Raw genomic sequence first — 22047 nt, 5'->3', positions numbered from 1 at the left:
AATATGCTTAGCGAGTTATGTGCGTAAATTCTAATCAGTGCCAATTAGTGCTCATTATTGCTTAAGTGCTGTTATCAGCGCTCATTAGCTTATTAAGCCAATTGAGTTGCACGAATTGTTATAGAATCGACGCAGATCTCTAGGCGCGCTATATAGAATCTGGGGGAATATATGTGAGACTACCAAGTTAGTTGCTTCTTCCATTAAAGGTTTAGAACAGCCAAGCTTTCACCTGCTTCCTGAAGTAGAGGTAGTCTTGTACTGAGCAAACCTTTCAGGGAATGCATTCCAAAGCATGGAGTGTGAGAGAGTAGGTGGTACAAGGCAGGGGTTTCCTTAAGAACATTCTGAGGCTGGAACTGAGAGAGGATAGTTTGGTTAGCTTGTCTAGACAGGAGAGCAGGGCTCAAGGAGACAGCAGGAAGTCAAAAGCTCTCTGGAACGACAGGATGGGGAGGCCTCAAGGGAGGATCCTCCCAGGGTATTCTGACGCCAGCAGTACTGGAGGGAAATTCCAGGGGAAAGGAGTGGCCCTAGCTCAGATGTTTGCACCATGTGTTATAAGAAGCTTCACATCTGCCTCCAGGGATCATGTTGAGAGGTAGCTGAAGACTGCCAAGATTACCAAACTCACAAAGTACTCACTATTTACTCCTATAATAGTACCTTAACTTATAACCTTTTATTCAGTTATAATCAGAGGATACAAACAACCTTCACATATAACACAAAGCAACCCCAGTATTCCTTAACTACTAGCCCCTCAGCCACTCACACAAAGCATATATTATATAGTTCATGGGGTTGCTTTGTGTTATATATGAATGTTGTTTGTATCCTCTGATTATAACTGAATAAAAGGTTATAAGTAAAGGTACTATTATAGGAGTAAATAGTGAGTACTTTATGAGTTTGGTATGAATATATGTACTCTATTAGGCAAGATTTACCCCGGAGGTTAAAGAATTGACTGCCAAGATTAACCAATTATCCCAAATATATTTGAACTACGGAGCCTTGTCTGGGACAGGCTATGGGGAACTGTGATTATGCTTGAGTAAGCTTATTGCATATTGAAGTGTGGAGCGATGTCAGGGCAGCTTATTGAAACTGACTGTGCTTAATGAAATTTTAGTAGAAGTACCAAGCCTGTTAGGAAATAAAGCTGGCTATTTCCCACATATAAATAAAGTGTTTTAACTTCTACCTGCAACTCGTGTGTGTTGCATTTTGTGAAGTCCTGCAGCCAACCACTAATCCACTCTACCACAGCAGGTTACGCCAGAGGAGGCTCGTTGATCAGTGTCAAATCAAGTGATGTCCTTTGGAGAGGGTGTGGTTAGGCATACTTTTTGGGAGGACCTTAATGGCCTTGAAGGCTAATTCTCAACTTGATTTAGTGTTTTCTCTTCTATAAGAAATGGAGATGGTGGGATAGGAAGGAGATACAAGACATGAAACAAGGAAAGTAAGGCTGAGGAGTCACAGCTGCCTATATTATCTATTTATATTTTATTTATTAAAAAAAAAAAAAACGTCTAGTACCATCCAAAGTTCTGGGCGGATTAATGGAAGTAACAAAAAATGATACATTAAAATACTTCTCTAGGGACAACCTAAATTTCAAGATTTGAGCATCCCCAACTGTATTATCGAAACGAAAGATGGATGCCCATCTTGTTTTGATAATACGGGTTTCCCCGCCCCTTCGCCAGAACGTCCTGCGAAGACGTCCTCAGGAAAACTTGGGCGCCCCTTTCGATTATGCCCCCTATGTTATTTGAAAACAGATGAATTAAAAGAGTATAATTATCCTACATATTCTAATTAGAAAAATTTATGGTAATTTGCAGGGTAATTTTTTAACAAGGCGCCTAGGCAAGAAAGGCACATAGACATATATGTGTCTATATGCCTTTATAAAATTACCCCGTGAAAAGACGGCACACACATTTATAACCACTTCAAGTAAGATATAATTATGTATTTGCATGCATTGGTAAAAATAGGCACATATGCTAATCTCTTTCCTTGCTCTGCACCTGGGAACTTCTATGAGCACATCATATAAAACAGGAATTATGTTTCTATTTGCCTACTTTGTATGCAATTTTAAAAGAGTCTACTTGAGTGTTTAAAATACTGTTCTACATTCTCAAGTCTATCATAAAATTATCCCCTATGTATGCAAATACATAATTATCAGCACATGCACCATGATATAATTAAAAATTTTAAACATAATATTAAATTTCTCTTAGCAGCAATTTTTAGCTATTACTTTCAGCTATTAAAAGGCTATTTAAAAGCCACTCATTACTTGTTAATTAAGTATGACTTTAAAAATCAATTTTAAGTACCAGTGGCATTTTTCCACATACCTCAACAAGTTGTTAGTAATTGTTATGTTAAAACCTAGTATAATTGATACTTTATTTCATCATGCTAATTAAAAAAAAATACAAAAAGTACATTTATACTCAAGCATATAAGGGACAATTCTACAAACTAGTTGCTATCATTTACTTATGCCAGTGATTCCCAAACCTGGTCCTAGAGGCACCCCAGTCAGTCAGGTTTTCAGGATACCCACAATGAATATTCATGAGAGATTTGCATGCACAGTCTCCACTGTATGCAAATCTATCTCATGAATATTCACTGTGGATATACTGAAAACCTGACTGGCTAGGGTGCCTCCAGGACTAGGTTTGGGACCCACTGACTTATGCACTACATGCATAAACGATTAGAATACTGGCATTTACATGTGTATATGCCAGCATACTGCCTAAGTGCTATTCTGTAGATAGCTCAACTTACAAAGCATGTATTTGCAAGGGGAAAATGCATAAGGATGGAGCATTGGACAGGACATAGGTAGGGCTCCCACTTGTGCATGTAACTTACAGAATATTGTAAGTCATGTGGGTATCTCCCTCTGGTGCTCAGACTTACCCCAGCTCAATGGCTGGCATAAATGGTAGAAACAGAGAAAAATGTAGGCACATAAAGACCATATGGCCTATCCAGTCTGCCCATCCAAGTCATCTACTCTCCTCATCACTTCCTTAGAGATCCTATGTACTTGTCCCAAGCTCTCTCAAACTTAAATACTGTTTTCATCTCCACAACTTCCAATGGTAAGCCATGCTATGAACTCATCACCCTTTCCGTGAAGAACTATTTTCTCAGGTTAATTCCCTTACATCTTCATCCTATGCCCCCTCATTCTAGTGCTTGCTTTCAATTGAAAGAGACATGCCTTCTGTGCATTTATGCTGTGTATTTAAATGCCTTTAACATATCTCCCCTCCCCTTCTTCCAAAGTATACACATTTAGATTTTTTAGACAATCCCGATACGCTTTATGACACTGACCATTTTAGTAGACACCCTCTGGATCGACTCTGTCCTATTTATATCGTTTTGAAGGTGTGGTCTCTAGAACTGTATATAATATTCTAAATGAGGTCTCACCAGAGTCTTATACAGGGGCATCATCCTACTGGCCATTCCTCTCCCTATGTACCCAAGCATCCTTCTAGCTTTTGCCATCGCCTTTTCTTCCTGTTTGGTCACTTTAAGATCATCACATATGATCACAACCAAGTCCCGTTCCTCTTTCATGCACAAAAGTTCTTCACCCCTTAAACTGTACCATTCCCTCAGATTTCTGCAGCCCAAATGCATGACTCTGCATTTTTTAGCATTAAATCTAAGCTGCCAAATTCCAGACCATTCCTCTAGCTTCGCTAAGTCCTTCCTCATGCTATCCACGCCATCAAGGGTGTCTACACTATTGCAAATCTTGGTATCATCTGCAAAGAAGCAAACCTTACCAGACAGGCTTCAGCAATATCTCCTACAAAAATGTTAAAAAGAACCGGCCCAAGAACCAAACCTTGTTGCACACCACTGGTAACATCCTATTCCTCAGAATGAGCTCCATTTACCCTACCCACTGTCGCCTTCCACTTAACCAGTTCCTAACCTTCCTAACCCAGTCAGGGTATTCAGTTTATTTATCAGTCGTCTATGCGGAACTGTGTCAAAGGCTTTGCTAAAATCTAAATACACCACATCCAGTACTCTTTGGTCACCCAGTCAAAGAAAATCAATTAGATTTGTCTGACAAGACCTGTAATCCATTGGATTCAAAAAAATTTACTATTCTTTGTTTTAAAAGTGTTTCCATTAATTTACTTGCCACAGAATCAGACTTACTGGCCTGTAGTTCCCAACCTCTTCTTTATTTCCACTTTTGTGGAAAGGGACCACATCTGCACTTCTCCAGTCCTCCGGGATCACTCTCAACTCTAGAGAAGCATTGAAAAGGTCAGCAAGCAGAGCTGCTAGAATTTCCCTAAGTTCCTTCAGTACCCTCGGATGTATGCCATCCAGACCCATCGCTTTGTCTACCTTTAGTTTAGCTGGCTCCTCATGAACATAGTCCTCTGGAAATCGTTCAGGACATAGTCCTCTGGAAATCGTTCAGGGACTACCACCCCTCCATTCCTATTTGTGTTTGATTCTGCGGTCCTGCTCCCGGCCAAAAATGCTGTGCATATATATCTGGCTATGATAGTAATCTATAATGGAAAGTAAATGCCTATTTTCTTTTACAGAATAGGTTCCCACAGTGTACCCGTCATCTCTAGGAACCCTGTTATAAAACTGCCCTTTTAGAGGTCTGTTTTCAAATAAGACAGTTGGCTAGATCAGACCCTGGAAAATGCATGCATCTAAGCAGCTAAATTTACATAGTAACATAGTAGATGACAGCAGATAAAGTTGTGTACGGTCCATCCAGTCTGCCCAACAAGATGAACTCATAGAATAAGGTATGATGTGGTACTACATATGCATACTTGATCTGGATTTGTCGTTGCCATTTTCAGGGCACAGACCATAAAGTCTGCACGGCAATGGTCTTGTTCTCCAACTACTGAAGCTGTCATTGAAGCCCCACTCCAGCCTATCCAAATCTGTTTGACTATTATCAAGACACAGACCATAGAGGTTTGCACAGCAGTGGCCTACTACTGAAGCTGAATCTGTCCTGCCATGATTAGGGCACAGACTGTAGCATTCTGCTCTCAATTACTAGTACTGTCATCTAATCACCGCTAAGCATGTTTGGTGCTATGCCTTCCACAATATATTGTAAGCCACACTGAGCCCACAAATAGGTGGGAAAATGTGGGATACAAATGCAATAAATAAATAAATATAGGATTCTTTTGTGTTTATCCCACACATTTCTGAATCCTGTGAATTTAGCGGCTCTAAAGGGGGCCAGTCCCTGTGGTGAGGTTGAACAGATGCTTAGTACTTATTGTCAGCACTTGTTACCTTAAGTACTCAAATTCTGCATAGGTACCTTAAATCTAGATATATATCTAAGTACAACCCAGGCCTCTACTCTCTTTCACTGTGAAGGGTGGCTTTCTTGCAGGCCTCTGGTTCTTCCTTTTCCCTCATATCTTTGCAATTTCAATAAGAGTGTCTCAGATTTCACTTCCCAATCCCTACAGTTTCAAAATATATCTGCCCTCTGGAATCTATATATATTATTTTGAAGGGTTACCATCTTTCTTTGTAGGAGAGGGGTCACAGCTCTTCTGCTGGCAGGATGTGTCACTGCTAAATCACATTCCTGTGTAGTGCTGAAGTCCTGAATGGTGAGACATACTAGTAACGAACTACCTGTTCCTCTGATCCCATTCCTACCCACCTTCTTAACACCATCTCTCCTACTCTCACCCCTTTTATCTGTCATATCCTTAATCTTTCACTTTCCACTGTGACTGTTCCTGATGCCTTCAAACACCACTCCTTAAGAAGCCTTCACTTGACCCTACCTGTCCTTCCAACTAATTGACCCATCTCCCTCCTCCCCTTCCTCTCCAAGATACTTGAACGTGCCGTTCACTGCCGCTGTCTTGACTTTCTTTCATCTCAAACTGTTCTTGACCCACTCCAATCTGGCTTTTGCCCTCTTCATTCAACTGAAACTGGCTAAATCCAAAGGTCTCTATTCTATCCTCATCCTTCTTGATCTATCCGCCGCTTTTGACACTGTTGATCACAGCTTACTCCTTGATACGTTGTCTTCACTTGGATTCCAGGGCTCTGTTCTTTCTTGGTTCTCCTCCTACCTCTCGCTTTGCACCTTTAGTGTACACTCTGGTGGACCCTCTTCTACTTCTATCCCACTACCAATCAGTGTACCTCAGGGTTCTGTTCTAAGTCCTCTCCTGTTCTCCATCTACACTTCTTCCCTTGGCTCTCTGATATCATCCCATGGGTTTCAATACCATCTCTATGCTGACTCCCCCCAGATCTACCTCTCTACCGCCGAAATGTCAACCAGCATCCAGACCAATGTATCAGCTGCCTATCTGATATTGCTGCTTGGATGTCTCAACGTCATCTGAAACTTAACATGGCCAAAACCGAGCTTCTCATCTTTCCCCCTAAACCCACTTCCCCTCTTTCCCCTTTCTCTATTTCTGTGGATGGCACTCTCTTTCTCCCTGTCTCATCAGCTCGTAACCTTGGGGTCATCTTCGACTCCTCTCTCTCCTTCTCTGCTCACATTCAGCAGATTGCCAAAACCTGTCGTTTCTTTCTCTATAACATTAGCAAAATCCGTCCCTTCATCTCTGAGCACTCTACCAGAACCCTTATCCACACTCTTATCACCTCTCACCTAGATTATTGTAACCTGCTTCTCACCGGCCTCCCACTTAGCCATCTCTCTCCTCTTCAATCAGTCCAAAACTCTGCTGCGCGACTCATTTTACGCCAGAGTCGCTATGCTCACATTAGCCTTTTCCTCAAGTCACTTCACTGGCTCCCTATCCATTTCCGCATTCAATTCAAATTTCTCTTACTGACCTATAAGTGCATTCACTCTATCGCTCCCCAGTACCTCTCCACTCTTGTCTCTCCCTACGCCCCCCCCCCTCGGGTACTCCGTTCTGTGGATAAATCTCTTGTCTGTCCCCTTCTCCTCTACTGCTAATTCCAGACTCCGTTCCTTTTATCTTGCTAAACCTCATGCCTGGAATAGACTTCCCGAGCTTGTACGTCTAGCCCCGTCTTTGGCCGTTTTCAAATCCTGGTAGAAAGCCCACCTATTTAACACTGCTTTTGACTCCTAACCACTACTCACTTGCCCTGTACCCTTTTATCCCCACCTCTTTAATTCCCTTACCTCTTAGTTGTTCTGTCTGTCCTATTTAGATTGTGAGCTCTTTGAGCAGGGACTGTCTTTTCATGTATGGTGTACAGCACTGTGCATGCCTTGTAGCGCTATAGAAGTGATAAGTAGTAGTAATGCTGCTGAGATGATTCTCCCCTCCTTTCTTGCTGGTGAAGACTGGAGCATTCTGAAATTGTAAGTTCAGATTCCAAAAGAGTGATGGGTGGGTGAGTGGTCTGAGAGGAGGCAGTATGAAACAGGGAACTCAAACCCTGATCTACATGCAAGTGAATACAAAATGCAGCCTTGATACCCTGGAAAATTGGGCTATAACATTCAAAATGAAATTAAGGTTGGGATAAAACCAAATTTTTAGTTGTTTGTAGTCCATTTCAGTCAGTCTCTGATTATAGTTTTACAATTGATGCTGAAACCTACAAACTAAAAAACTGTCTAAACATATTAGGTGTTGTGTTGGATACTCATCTGATATTTGATCTGCAGTAAGTAACTAATGCTTTTTGAACTATGTGATTATTGAGACAGATAAGAAATTGTTTCTCAACAGAAGCCTATCATTTGTTGGTTCAGTCTCTGGTACTTACTAATTTAGGCTACTGCAATATTGTTTATACTGGCTGTGTTCAGCAGGGGGGAGGGAAGAACTTTTGGACTCCTCTTTGCACTGGCTCCCTACTCTCTGCCCAGGACTGGTTTAATCTATGGACCAGGCGAGGCTCTGGCCCAGGGCACCAGAGATAAAAAGTGATGAATGCCTGAGCTTGTGATGTCATTGGCCCAATAAGTTAAGCTGGCCCAGAGTTTACCTGGCAGCATTGTGTGTGCAGAGAAAAAAGAAGAGCCGGCAACCCCCTTCCTCTTTCTGTCTCAGGCCTCCTTCCCCCGTCTACCTTCAAAGGCAGTTTCCCCTCCCAAACACAGACAGTGTTTCACCTAACACTACCCTCTAACAGCCCCAGCATCTTCCTTCTGCCGCATCAGGCTCCTCCTTTGACATAACTTCCTGTTTCCATAGGGGCATGGGAGAGAAAAGATGCCAGGGCTGATGTAGGTAGCATTAAGTGAAACGCTGTCAGTATTCAGGAGGGGGAAATTGCATTTAAAGGTAGGCTGGGGGGGGGGGGGGGAAGATGGCCTGAGGGGTGGGCCAATGGGAGGATGCCAAACCAAAAGTTGGCTCAGGGCCCCATGGCCTCTTGTCGGCTCTGTCTCTGCCCTTGCAATCCAGCACTTCTTTATTAATTCCACTCCCTTTCTTCTATGAATCTGGCATCTTTCTATTTACCTCCCCCCCTCCAGTCTTCAAAACTTCTGGTAGGTTGCCGACAGTGGTAGGAATTAAGACACACTGCTTCCGGGCAGCCCCTCTGTCTTCTCTCTGCCACTTTCTACCTCCTCTGAAGCAAATTCTTGTAGGCAGGAAGCAGCAAAGGGAACACTGAAGAACCAGTGAAATGCAGTGTGTCTTCATCGCTGCTACTGCTGCTGGCAATCAACTGTAAGTCTGGAGGATTGCGGGAAGGGGAGAGAGGAGAGCAAAAGATTCTAGACTCTCGGGGGGGGGGGGGGGGGGGGGGAGGGGGAGCAAAAGGGAGAGGTGCCAGAATCCAGGGAAGGGGAGAGGGAGATATTCCAGACCCACTGGTATGGGGAGGGGAAGGCATACTGGAAAAAATGAGAGATATCAGACCTTAGGAAACTGGAAGACTGGGCAACCAAATGGCAGTTGAAATTTAATGTGGACAAACGTAAAGTGATGAACATTGGGAAGAATAGTCCAAATCATAAGAACATATACAAATGTAAGAACATATGGAGGTTACCTTTTCTCCCATACACCTCACCCAGTTGACCATGGAGGTGGTGTCAGGCTACACCCTCTTGTAGATTTCAATCTCTTCTTCAGTCTCACTGCTTTTCTTCCTTTGAAGTCCATCCCATCCATCTATTCACTCCTCTACCTCTCAGAGTAGTAGTCATTTATCAAAACCCTGATAAGTCCCTTTCTTCCTTTCTCACTGACTTTAACTCTTGGCTTTCCTTCTTTCTTGAACCTTCATCTCCTCCTCTCATTCTTGGGGATTTTAACATTCATGCTAATGATCCCTCCGACTCTTATGCTTCTCAGTTTCTCATTTTAACATCCTCTTTCAATCTTTTTTTATGCCGATGATTGCAACAAAGCTGAGATGTGACTGTATTTGAACTCTGAAAATAAGTCCTATCTTGCTGAGGTTTTTTCCTCATTGTAAAGTAGATATTCTTCAGTTATGAAGTATATGTGAGGATTGATAGTAGTGAATTTATATGAATAGGACCTCACTTTCTTCTATATTTTGGTAGTACTCTTATGTTGACCCATGGTACCCATAGTACCTGTTTATAATATGTAAATCACTTTGTAACCACAGAAAGGTGGTAAATCAAATCCCATCCCCTTTCCCATAAGGGGAGGAATAGATGCCAGAGCCATAGGAAGGGGTGGAGGAGAAGAGAGAGAGAGAGATACCTAATTGGGGCTGGAGAAGGAAGAAGGGGGACGATGCTGGGCCTTGGAGAAACTGGACCTAGGGGGCAGAAGTAGAGGAAAAAGAGAGAGATACATCCTGGGATGAGGAGGAGGGAGAAATACTGAACAGAGGGAGGGTAGGAGAAAGGATGCCAACCTTGGGGGGGGAGGGGGGATAAGCGAAACAGAGGTAGAGATGCTGGCCTTGAGGTGGAGGGCTCAGAGGGAGGGAGAGAGAGACTGAGGACAAGCTGGACAAGGAAAAGGACAGGGACATAGAACAGAGATGTTGGGCATGGGGGTGCCTAGACAGGGACACAGAAGAGTGATGCTGAATACAAGGGAGGGATAGGAGCCCAGAGGCTTGAAGCTAGAGACAGGGGAGGGATGGGGAACACAGGACTGATGACAGACATAGATGATCAATAGAAATCAAACAAAATAAAACATGGAAAAGAAAATAAGATGATACCATTTTTATTGGACATAACTTAATACATTTCTTGATTAGCTTTCGAAGGTTGCCCTTCTTCGTCAGATCGGAAATAAGCAAATGTGGTAGATGACAGTATAAATAAGTAAAACATCCAAGCATTTCATTGACAGTCTAACAGTCTTTGTATTCTTTAAAATAATTTATTATATCATTTATATACCATAATCTTACTATTTTTGTTACGTTTTGTTATTTAGAATTTGTCATCTGCTGTTGAATACTGTATTTATTTCACTTTATTTTATGATATAAATTGCTGATACAACTTGGCTTGATGGGCAATATATCAAATGAACTGGATACTTGACACTTGATATATAGAGGTCAGTTTAGTATTTAAACACACCCTAAAATGAATTATGGAATGATGGGGGTTGTTTTGGTCTTGGTGTTTCATGTTTTTAGCTTTAATTTGTAGTTATTATTTTGCTGTTAAATGCATTTGATTATATTGTTTTTTTTACCTTTAGTGTGACTAGCCTTGGTCTTCTCAGAAAGAGCATGTTATCAAATTGTAATTAAGAAATGCTTAGGTCGCTGCTCTGGGTATAAATATAGGCTGGCAAATGGCAGTCATCCTGATTACTGTAATGAGTAAAGGAGGACGCTAAAATTGACAGTCACTAAAATGCTGAATTCAGTGAAACAGCTAATATCAGCATTTCTGTATGAATAACGATGGAAAATTACAGTGTGTAGTCTATTAAAAAAAGACAGACAAGGTCGTTCTCCTCTTTTACTGAAACAACTGGATACATCTCATGAAGCCATGAGAGTTCCAAGCTGAAAAATTCCAAAGATACTGTAAAACCGAAAGAAATGCCATCTACAACTGATCACTGCATAAAGGAAAGAGTATCCAAGACTAAGAGCCCTGTTTACTAAGCTGCGCTAGAGGCACATTAAGTGTCTTTAGTGTGCGCTAAGCATTAGCGCGTGTTAAATGTGTAGACATCCATAATATTCCTATGGGCGTATACACGGTTAGGGTGTGCTAATTTTTAGCACGCGCTAAAAACACTAGCGCACCTTAGTAAACAGGGCTCTAAGAGACTACAGACACAGAGATACTGAATCCGTGAATGGAATTTGGCCAATCATCAACTCCTTAGAGTGAGTGAGTTTTCTATGCATTATTTTGTATAGGATAACTGGCATATCATGCATTGTTTCACATATTATCTGGGAATCCAGAATGAAAATTGATAAGGGCACTTATGTAAACGTATTCTCTGTTCAGAGTTTAAGTTACAATAAATTTGTGATTTAATTATATAATCACTAGTAAAGAAGGCCCATTTCTGAGACCAATGAAATGGGTGCTAGCAAGGTTTTCATCCTAGTGTGTATGTTTGAGAGAGTGTGTGTGAGAGTGTCTGTGTGAGAGAGATAGACAGAGTGAATGTGCGAGTGTGTGTGTGACATAGAGTGAGGCTGTCTGTGTGAGTGTGTGGCAGGGCCCCCCCTCCGCCTCCCGCCCTCCTTCCACCTCCCCCATCTTCCCTCCCCTCTTTCCTTCCCATCCCCCTCCCCCTTCCTCCATATGCAATCTTCTGGTCTCCAGCGCGGGCCCCCAAGCACTGCCCTCTAGGTCCTAGTGCCTGCCTCAGCTAACATACAGAACATAGCACCTCCAGTCCTCCCTGCATTCACCTCTCCCCGCCACAAAACGAAACTTGAGCTGTGTCTTTTTCCTTCAAGCACTGGTCTGGACAGCGTCTTGAAAATGCTTTACTCTTGGCAGAGGGCATTAATGTTGCAACTCGCTAGCAATTCTCTTTATTGTTATTAAAGTTGTGTTATTTGTTGGGGCGGGGGGGGGAGAAAGTCGGGGAACCTGGCGATCTGAATTGTGTGCTGTTGCTGGTAAGACTGTGCCTCCATCTCGTTAGTTTTTTTTTTTAAGTCCCTGCCGTTTTTTGCTGCTTTCAATCTGAAACACAGCTCCAACAGGCTGCTTGCATTGGCTGTTGTCTCTGCTGCCGCTCCTCCTCTCCCCTCTGACGTCACTGCGCTCCTCCGGGGTCTTCCTCCAGGGGCAGTGACGTGCAGGGGAGAGGAGGAGCGGCTGCAGATAAGACAGCCAATGCCAGCTGGCTGTCTACGGAGCCGTGGTTTTTTTTTTTTGTTGCTTTTTTGTTTTTGTTCCGGCCCGCCGCTGCTGCTCAAGAGGAGAAGCAGCAGCGGCTGGACCTCGTTAGTATTGGCGGGTGGCGAGAGGGTTGATGTGTCCGAGGGGGAGGGGTTAGGGCCTTGGGTGATGATTTCTTTAGTTCTACTAGCCTCACCTCCACCACCTCCATTGGAAGGATGTTGCATAAAATAAAATATTTCCTTAGGCATCTCCTGCGTCTCCCCCTTTCATCCTCATCCTATGATCTCTTGTTCCAGAGCCTCTTCTCCATTGAAAAAGGCCTGACTCAACTGCATTTAAACCTTGGAGATAGAGACATTTACTTATCATATCTCCCCTCCCATCTCCTCTAGTGTATAAATGTTTAGATTTCTAAGAATACCTCTATATACTTCTATATTAAAGATCATTGCATCAGCTAGCGCCCCTAGGTATTGCTGGAATAGTACTTGACTGGTTTATTTCTTTTCTGACACAACGTTCCATTCAAGTTATTTAATCGACCTCCTGCTCAGTCTCCTTTCCGTTATCATGTGGAGCACCTCAGGGCTCAGTACTTTCCCCACTACTTTTTAATCTTTTTGTCAGCCCCTCAGCGTTACTTATTCAGTCTTTTGGGACTAGCTTATTCATTCGCACATGACTTTCTTTTAGTTTAGTATACCAGTGCAAGTACTATTGATCTACAGCCCATTCAGCATTGTCTGCATTCAGTAGCACAATGGTTGAAAGAACACCGCCATGTCTTAAATCTGGAAAAGACAGTAGCGTGTTGGGATCACGGGTTCTGAATATCCACCTGCAGTTATCCCTATTCTATTCAATAGAACAATCACACCAGTACCATCATCTAGATATCTTGGAAACATTATCGATTCAGCTTTGTCCTTTTCTCCTCAGATTTCTCAAATAATCATGACTGGTTCTTTCTTTTTACATAGATTAAGATTAATTCGGTCCACGCCTGACTTTGACTCTCTTTGTACTCTTTTTTACGCTTATGTACATTCTAGATATGATTATTGCAATGTTATTTATGCCAGCGTTACTAAATCAAATCTTAAATTACTTATAAAATTGCAGAATACAGTACAATATTTTATCTGTAAGGCAAGCTGTTATGATCATGCCTCGCCACTTCTTTGTTGCTTACATTGGTTACCAATCGAGTACCAAGTAAAATTTTAAGTTCTTACTATGACCCATAAAGTTCTTTATTGTAATATCCCTGATTATTTGGCATCTCTGATAATTCCATATACCCCCCTCACACACTCTGCATTCTTTAATAGACTAGTAATTCCTAATCCTGGTAAAGCAAGGTGAGAATCTTCTTTCTTGCATCTGCATTATGTAACTCACTCCCACAATAACTTCGACTGGACACCTTTTTTTCCTCTTTTCATGTTTGAGACTTGACTGTGGTCTGTTCCTGTAGTGAAGACACTGTCCTTTAGGTGTGACTTACTCAACTCTTGTGCCTTCGTATACTTGGCCCGAATGGCCTAATTTTAGAATGTTTTACTGTTTAGTGTGTAAGTTCTGTGTGCTTGTTCTTTCCTATCCTACAATATGGAGTTCTTTTCTTATTTCTTAATGTTTTGTTAAATGTAAACCACCTCAATTTTATTTCAAAGTAAGCAGTATATAAAATCAATAAACAATGACAATTATAGAAGTTGCCCTCTGGACCAACTCCATCCAATTTATATCTTTGTGAAGTTGCAGTCTCCAACTGAGGTCACGTACTCTTTTTCCTGCTGGCCATTCATCTCCTCATGCACCCAAGAATAGTTCTGTTTCTGTTTTTTCCTGTCTCCTTAGATACCTGTCTAGCCACCTTAGGATCATCAAATACACTCACTCTCTAATTCTAATCTTCTTTTGTGCACAAAATAAATTCACCCCATATCAGGGCCACCCAAACTCTTATTTATTTCTTTATTGGGATGTATTAACTGCCTTTGTGAAGAGATTAACATAGGCAGTGTACAGCAGGTATAGCTTAACATAAAGCTTACAATTTTGGTAACAGTATAACAATAGTAAATTGACCAAATAGACAACCAATGAGGTTAACTTGGAAATGGCAAATTGAAACCTAGTAATAGGATTAACATGAAACAGTATCAGATATACAGTACACATTTAAGAGAACTGTAGAACAATTATATAACAGAGATATGATAAATTTCAGTACAACGTAAACAATATGATAACAGCATGGAATAATATTCAAATAACATAGTTATAATACAATGTCAGCATACAAGCAATTGAACACCTTATAAGCACACATTACAACATTCAAATAACAGATATGATGCTAATGCTGTTCCTACAAAACAATGAGACTTCTTACTATGTAGTCAGGGGTCAAGTGCATATATATAGATGGGAATAAGATGGATAGTTCAAAGTCAATAGGGATAAATAGGTGTGTGGCTATACTCAAGGCAAGTTCTATGTACAGTTAAACAAGATATGAGGAACTGGTCTAAGTTACAGGGTATGCAACAAGCTAATCCAGGTGCAGAGTGAGTACATGGTCAGCTACTACATGTATTAAAGGCTTGGGAGAAGAACCAGGATTTCACTTGCTTTCTGAAGTAGAGGTAGTCGCACATTAGATGTAGCTCCACTGGGAGTAAGTTCCAGAGTGTGCGGGCAATAACTGAGAAGGCTTGCCGGCGGATATCACTTCATGCAATTTCTTTTGATGACGGTACAAATAGTGATGCTCCTTAAGAAAACTTTAAGAGGTCTCAAGGGTGTGTAGAGAGCTAATTTATTCTTCAGATACTCTGGTCCACTTTTTTTGAGGACCTTGGAAATCACAGTTTCAAATTTAGCTCCATAAAGTGCTGGTAGCCAGTGTAGTGTCTGCAGGAAGGGTGCGATCTGATCACGTCATTTGCAGCCTTCTACCAGTTATGCCGCAGCATTCTGAATTAGTTGGAGCTGGTGCAAAATCTTTTGGTTTGACCAGTGTACAGGGCATTACTGTAGCCCAGTTGTAACATTATCATGGCATGGACCTTTGTGGTTGGACTTGTCTTTTCAGTATATAGACAGAGATTTCATAGCTGCTGCAAGTAATAGAGAGAATTTTTAAAGTTTGTAAGAATTTGCGGGATCAAGGTGAGTGGTGAGTGACGAGTCTAGAAGTATCCCAAGATTCCTGGCCTGTGATTTTAGGGGGAGTTCATATTCCCAAAAGAAATTTTGAAGTCAGGTGTTTGTCCATGTATTAGATTACCCAAAGAATCTCTGTTTTGCTTGGGTTCAGGCAAAGTTTGTTGTTTTTTTGCCCAGTCCTGAATTGCAGTTAGACAGGCAGTCAATTTAAAAGCTGTGGGTAGATCTGGTACAAAGGGTATGAATAGTTGAACATGATCAGAATATAGAATTTTGTGTCCATCAACTGAAGCAGCTGAGCCAAAGGCATCAGAAAGAGATTAAATATAAAATAGAAGGCACTCTGAATCCCTGTGGTACCCCACAATTCAATGCCTTAGGTAATGATATGCTGTTGCTGAAGAAAAGTCTGACAAACAGATTTTGAACCATGTAAATACTACAACACTGATACTTGTTTCTGCCAGTCTTGCAACCATGACATAATGATCCACAGTGTTAAAGGCTGCTGAGAAATCCTGCAACACTAGTATTGAGGCAGAACCCTTATCAGGGTTGACACATGAAATGTCTCCATTCCATATCCAGGTCTAAAGCCAGATTGACATAGGTCTAGCCAATTAATTTCATTTAACCAGTCACTGAACTGAATGCAGTCTGTCTGTTTATGTTTATTCCACACTTGATATACCGCCTTTCTGTAGACACAGTCAGAGCGATCCACATATTCTGTAAGTATTGCCAGGAAAGGATGTTAGAGACTGGTTGGTCATTTTTTAGCTTATCCTGGTAAGGGAGCACTTTTAAATAACTGCTTCATGGAGAAGACAGTCCTTCAAATGATCAGACGGAAAACTACTTTAGATCTAGCTCTTAATGGTACACAGGACCTGGTGTAATGGGCAATGGAAGTGGGGCCACTAGGCAATACTGATCACAATGCAATCAAATTTGTCAACACTGGAAAAAAAAGACACTAAAAAAAAAACATTTTAAAAAGGGAGATTTAAATAAAATGAGAAAATCAGTTAGAAAAAAAACCTAAATGGACTGGCTGTCAGGGTCAAAATAATTTGGAAGCTCAGATAATATATATTCAATGCATTAAAAAAAAATGTCATAGAAAGGCCAAATGACAGCCAACATGATTTAATGATGAGGTGGAAAAGGCAGTGAAAGATAAAAGGACATCATTCAGAAAATGGAAATCAGACAGTAATAAAAAAATTAGGATATCTATTAATATAGATATGGGGAAAGCCACTACCTTCCATTATGTAGCTTCCCAGTATTCCAGAACCTGTGGGATAGTTCTGTCCATCAACTATCAGCTGGAGATAGAGAACTGAAAACTGAGATAAAACATCTCTCTCTCAGAATCCAATTCAGCTCCTCAGTATTTTCTATCTCCAGCAGGTGAATGGACACACTTTTCAGTCTCTGGTCCCGAGGGCTTTGCTCCTGATTCAGTTCACCAGCTGCTTCCCAGTTGAGCTTTGCGGGTGGCTTGAGTCTGCAGAGTCATATGTGGAGGTCTTCAGATCCCTGTTTGTGGTGCCCCATGAATTTATTTCTTCTGTCCCTTCACCTCTCCCCTGTTTCCTATGGAGCTCTCCTTTTCCAGCACAACAACCTTCAAAAAAAAAAAAAAAAAAAGAGAAGGAGAAGGAAAGAGATTTGCTGGAGAGCGTGGGACACAGTATCAGTCCTGAGCCTTTCTCGTCTGTGGTAAAAACTGTGGAGAGTGTGAGCATTGAGGGAGTAGCCGGCAGTGGTAAGTCCGACTAAAGTTTGACTCGGAATCGCTTGGAGTGCTACAAGTTCTATTTGGTGAGTCAGGATCCCACCTCTTGGGACACGTTGCACTGTGCTTGTGACAATCGGGGTGAATAGCAACTCTCGCAGAGGCAGTTAAGCAGTGCTTCCACTTTGGGACTCACAAGCAGCGTTGAGATGTTACAATGCAAGCAAGCCAGGAATCCTGCACGAGGTGGAGGAAATGGTTGGTGACAGCAGCACATCTTCAGATTTGGCGCATCATTCAAATACACCGGGGTCTTCGATCTCTCTGGCAGGGCCGGTGCGCAATTTGATGTAGGAGAGAATGGGAACAGGCACCATTTTGTCGGGGCCAACTGGCAGTGAGAAGCAGCCTCTGTCGTGTGATCACACACAGAGCAAAGCTGTCATTTACAGCTTCAGGGCCCGACAGAGCACTCAGCTGCATTGGGATATTTGCTTTCTCTGGAGTTTATATTGCTCTTACATCAGGACTATTTAATAAAGCAGAGACAATCAGAGTTGTTGCAAGGTGCTTCAGTATCTCACCCCACTGTCCTCTGGCTCCCTAAGAGATCTCGTTTAGACCTCCAGAAGTGGGCAGATGAGGCTATTCTTCTTCTCCCTCCTTATCTGATATGGCCTCGGTCTATTCAGAGAGGCCATCACTGAAGGAGCAGTTAGAGGAGGGCGAGCTCCCTCCATAGGAGGGGGATGATCCCAATGTACTATGGTTGTTTCAACTGCAGTACTCTTATTTCTGAGGCAGTGCTTCCCATTGAGGGGCCTTCTGCTTCAGCTTAAATAGTTCCAGCTTCACTGATCATGAGGGGCTTAGAGGTCTTTCTAAGAATTTCCTGATGCACCCAGACATTCAGGACCTGATTAAAGCAGATGGGTCTCACCAGAAGCGGGGCTGAGAGTGGAAAGAGCCATGGCTCACCTCTAATTGTAAGTTCCGGAGGAGAAAATTACATTGCTGCTTCCCAGGATGGACTCTCTGGATATGGTGGTGACTAAGAAGACCACCTTCCCAGTGTAAGAGGGCATTGCTCTAAAAGACCTACAGGATAGGAAGCTAGAAAACTCACTGACGCAAGCCTCTGAAATGACCTCTTTGGGCCTTCAAGCAACAGTGTGCAGCTCGTTTGTGGCAAGAGCATGCCTGAAGTAGCATCAGAAGTCAGCAACACAAGACAGGCACCATAACACCCAGCTGGAAGCATGGTTGGCCTTCTTCGTGGATGCTATTTATGACATGTTATGGGTTACAGTCCGTAGCATGTCTTTGGCTGTCACGGCACGTTGATAACTGGTCTTGCCCAGCACTGGCCTTGATTCCCAATTAGCGGTGTTGCTATCTAATCTCCGCTAAGCTTCTTTGAATTCATTCCTTCCAATCAGGATTCTTTGTGTTTATCCCATGCATTTTTGAATTCCATTACCTTTTTCATCTTTACTACTTCCTGTGGGAGGGCATTTCAGGTACCCACCACCCTGTCAGTGAAGAAATACTTCCTGACATTATTCCTGAGTCAGCCCCCTTGTTCTACCACCTTCCCATCTCTAGAAAAGGTTTGTCTGTGAATTTATACCTGTCAAATATTTAAACATCTGTATCTTATCACTCCGGTTTCTCCTTTCCTCTAGGGTATACATATTCAGGTCATCAAGTCTCTCCTCATACATCTCATGGCGCAAACCCCATACCATTTTCATCGCTCTTCTCTGAACCGCTTCAAGTTTTTTTTTTTGTTCTTAGCAAGATACGGCCTCCAAAACTGAACATAATACTCCAAGTGGGGCCTCACCAATGACTTGTAGAGGGGCATCAATACCTCCTTTCTTTTACCGTTATACTCCTCTCTACGCAACCCAGCATCCTTCTGGCCATGGTCTCTGACGTTGCATTGTTTCATCACCTTGAGATCCTCAGATATCATCACCCAAAGGTCCCTTCTCCTGAGCTGTGCTTATCAATCTCTCTCCTCCTAACTCTTACATCTCCTTTGGATTTCTGCACCCCCAAGTGCATCACTTTGAACTTTTTCACATTAAATTTTAACTGACAGACCATTGACCAATCTTTTAATTTTTGGAGATTTCTTCTCGTGGTTTCTACTCCCTCCGGGGTATCCATTCTATTGGCTGTCTTTATGTTATCTGTAAAGAGGCAAACATTTCCTTCTAACCCTTCAGCAATGTCTCTCACAAATATATTAAACAGAATCAGTCCCAGTACCGACCCCTGAGCACTCCACTACTCACCTTCCTTTCATCTGAGTGGATTCCATTTACCACCATCATCTGTCGCCTGTCAGTCACCCAGTTTCCAATCCAGTTCACCACTTTGAGTCCTAAGTTCAGCCCTCTCAGCTTTTTCATGAATCTTCTGTGAGGAACCGTACCAAAGGCTTTACTGAAATCCAAGTAGATTACATCTAACACATGCCCTTTAACTAGTTCTTTAGTCACCCAGTCAAAGAAACTAATCAGATTCATTTGGCAGGATTTCCCTTTGGTAAAGTCATGTTGCCTCAGAAACACTGGATTCTAGAAAGTTAATTATCTTTTCCTTTAGCAGTGACTCCATTATTTTTACTGCCATCGACGTGAAGCTTACCAGCCTGTAGTTTCTCACTTCTTTCTTCCCTGTCCCCTTTTGTGAAGAGGGACCACATCCACTGATCTCCAATACCGCAGAACCTCTCCCATCTTTAAAGATGTATTAAATAAATCTTTAAGAGATCCTGCCAGGATTACTCTGTTCTCCCTCAATACCCTGGTATTTATCCCATCCAGCCCCATAACTTTGTCCACTTTCAGATTTTCAAGTTGTTTATAAACACTTTCTTCCATGATCACCAGGATTGTCTTCTGTATACACTGAAGAAAAATATTTGATCAGTGCAGTCGCTTTATTCTCATCACTCTCCACATAGCTGTTCTCAGCATCTTTCAGTCTTACAATTCCATTCCTAGTTTTCTCCTTTCCCTAATATATCTGAAGAAGGTTTTGTCATATCTCTTTACAACTTTAGCAGTTTTTTCTGTGCTTTTACTAGCTGTATTTCCTATTTTGCTTCTTTGAGTTTAATCTGGTATCTTTTCTGTGATCGTCTTGTTGCATTCTTCTGTATTTCTTCAATGCAGCCTCTTTTGCCCTTATCTTTTGATCACTTGTTTAAAGAATCATACACGTTTCCTGTTTCTCTTGTTTTTGCTTACTTTCCTTGTGCAAATATCTGTTGCCATATTTATAGGAGTATTCAGCTTGGACTACTGCCCTTCCACCTCTCCTACGCCTCCCCTTGCTGTCAGCTCCTTCTTCAGGTATTCCCCCATTTTACCATTGGATAAAGCCAGTGAAAACTGTTATAACTGCTTCAACATTATATGCATAGCACTAGGGTGGCGTGTAGGCAGTAAAATCTAGGTACATAAATAGCGGTGGTATTCAGCAGGCCTAAAGTCAGCTGCCTAGCTCTATGGATATTAGCAGTCAAACCCAGGTTTACTGCTTTCTGTATAGATAGGAGTTATTAACCCACACTCTGCCAAGCAGTATATGAATAGTGCCAACAGTTACAGTGATTTTCACCAGTACTATTCATAGAGTGCTGTGGAAAACTGGCAACTAGGGGATTATAAGTTTACTGGATGTCAGTAAATGTATAGGCCCTTTTGAACATCAGGTCCTTTATTTCCAAGGAGGTAAGAACTGGCAGGGATAAACTAAAGTTTCTCCCTCCTCACCTTTAGTGTTCACTCTAGTGGATCCTCTTCTACTTCTATTCCTCTGCCTGTCGGCGTACCTCAGTGTTCTTGGTCCCCTCCTCTTATCTATCTACACTACTTCCCTTGGTTCATTAACCTCATCCCATGGCTTTTCCTACCATCTCTATGCTGATGACTCCCAAATCTACCTTTCTACCCCTGATATCTCACCTTGCATCCAAACCAAAGTTTCAGCGTGCTTGTCTGACATTGCTGTCTGGATGTCTCAACGCCACCTGAAATTAAACATGACCAAAACCGAGCTTCTCATTTCCCCCCCCCAAACCCACCTCCCCGCTCCCCCTGTTTTCTATTTCTGTTGATGGCTCTCTCATTCTCCCTGTCTCTTCAGCTCGAAACCTTGGGGTTATCTTTGACTCTTCTCTCTCCTTCTCTGCTCATATCCAGCAGATCACCAAGACCTGTCGTTTCTTTCTTTACAACATCCGTAAAATCCGCCCCCTTCTTTCTGAGCACTCTACCAAAACCCTCATCCACACCCTTGTCACCTCTCGTTTGGACTACTGCAATCTGTTTCTTGCTGGCCTCCAACTTAGTCACCTCTCCCCTCTCCATTCGGTTCAAAACTCTGCTGCCTGTCTCGTCTTCCGCCAGGGTCGCTTTACTCATACTACCCCTCTCCTCAAGTCGCTTCACTGGCTCCATATCCATTTTCGTATCCTGTTCAAACTACTTCTACTAACCTATAAATGTACTCACTCTGCTGCTCCCCAGTATCTCTCCACACTCGTCCTTCCTTACACCCCTTCCCGTGCACTCCGTTCCCTGAATAAATCCTTCTTATCTGTTCCCTTCTCCGCTACTGCCAACTCCAGACTTCGCTCCTTCTGTCTTGCTGCGCCCTATGCCTGGAATTGACTTCCTGAGCCCCTACGTCTTGCCCCATCCTTGACCATCTTTAAATCTAGATTGAAAGCCCACCTCTTTAACATTGCTTTTGACTCGTAACCACTTGTATCCAC

The 22047-nt window shown here is 42.3% G+C and overlaps 1 protein-coding gene across 4 annotated transcripts in view; it reads right to left on the bottom strand.

Moving 5' to 3' along the window:
- The window catches only part of IPO11 (importin 11), an 813637-nt gene that overhangs the window by 256340 nt on the left and 535250 nt on the right, over window positions 1-22047 (bottom strand). The gene's annotated exons all lie outside the window — the stretch shown is intronic.

The sequence above is a fragment of the Microcaecilia unicolor genome, chromosome 2 (assembly GCF_901765095.1).
Source record: "Microcaecilia unicolor chromosome 2, aMicUni1.1, whole genome shotgun sequence".
Taxonomy (NCBI): domain Eukaryota; kingdom Metazoa; phylum Chordata; class Amphibia; order Gymnophiona; family Siphonopidae; genus Microcaecilia; species Microcaecilia unicolor.
The sequence above is the reverse complement of the archived record's forward strand: the minus strand, read 5'-3'. Positions and strand labels throughout refer to the sequence as shown.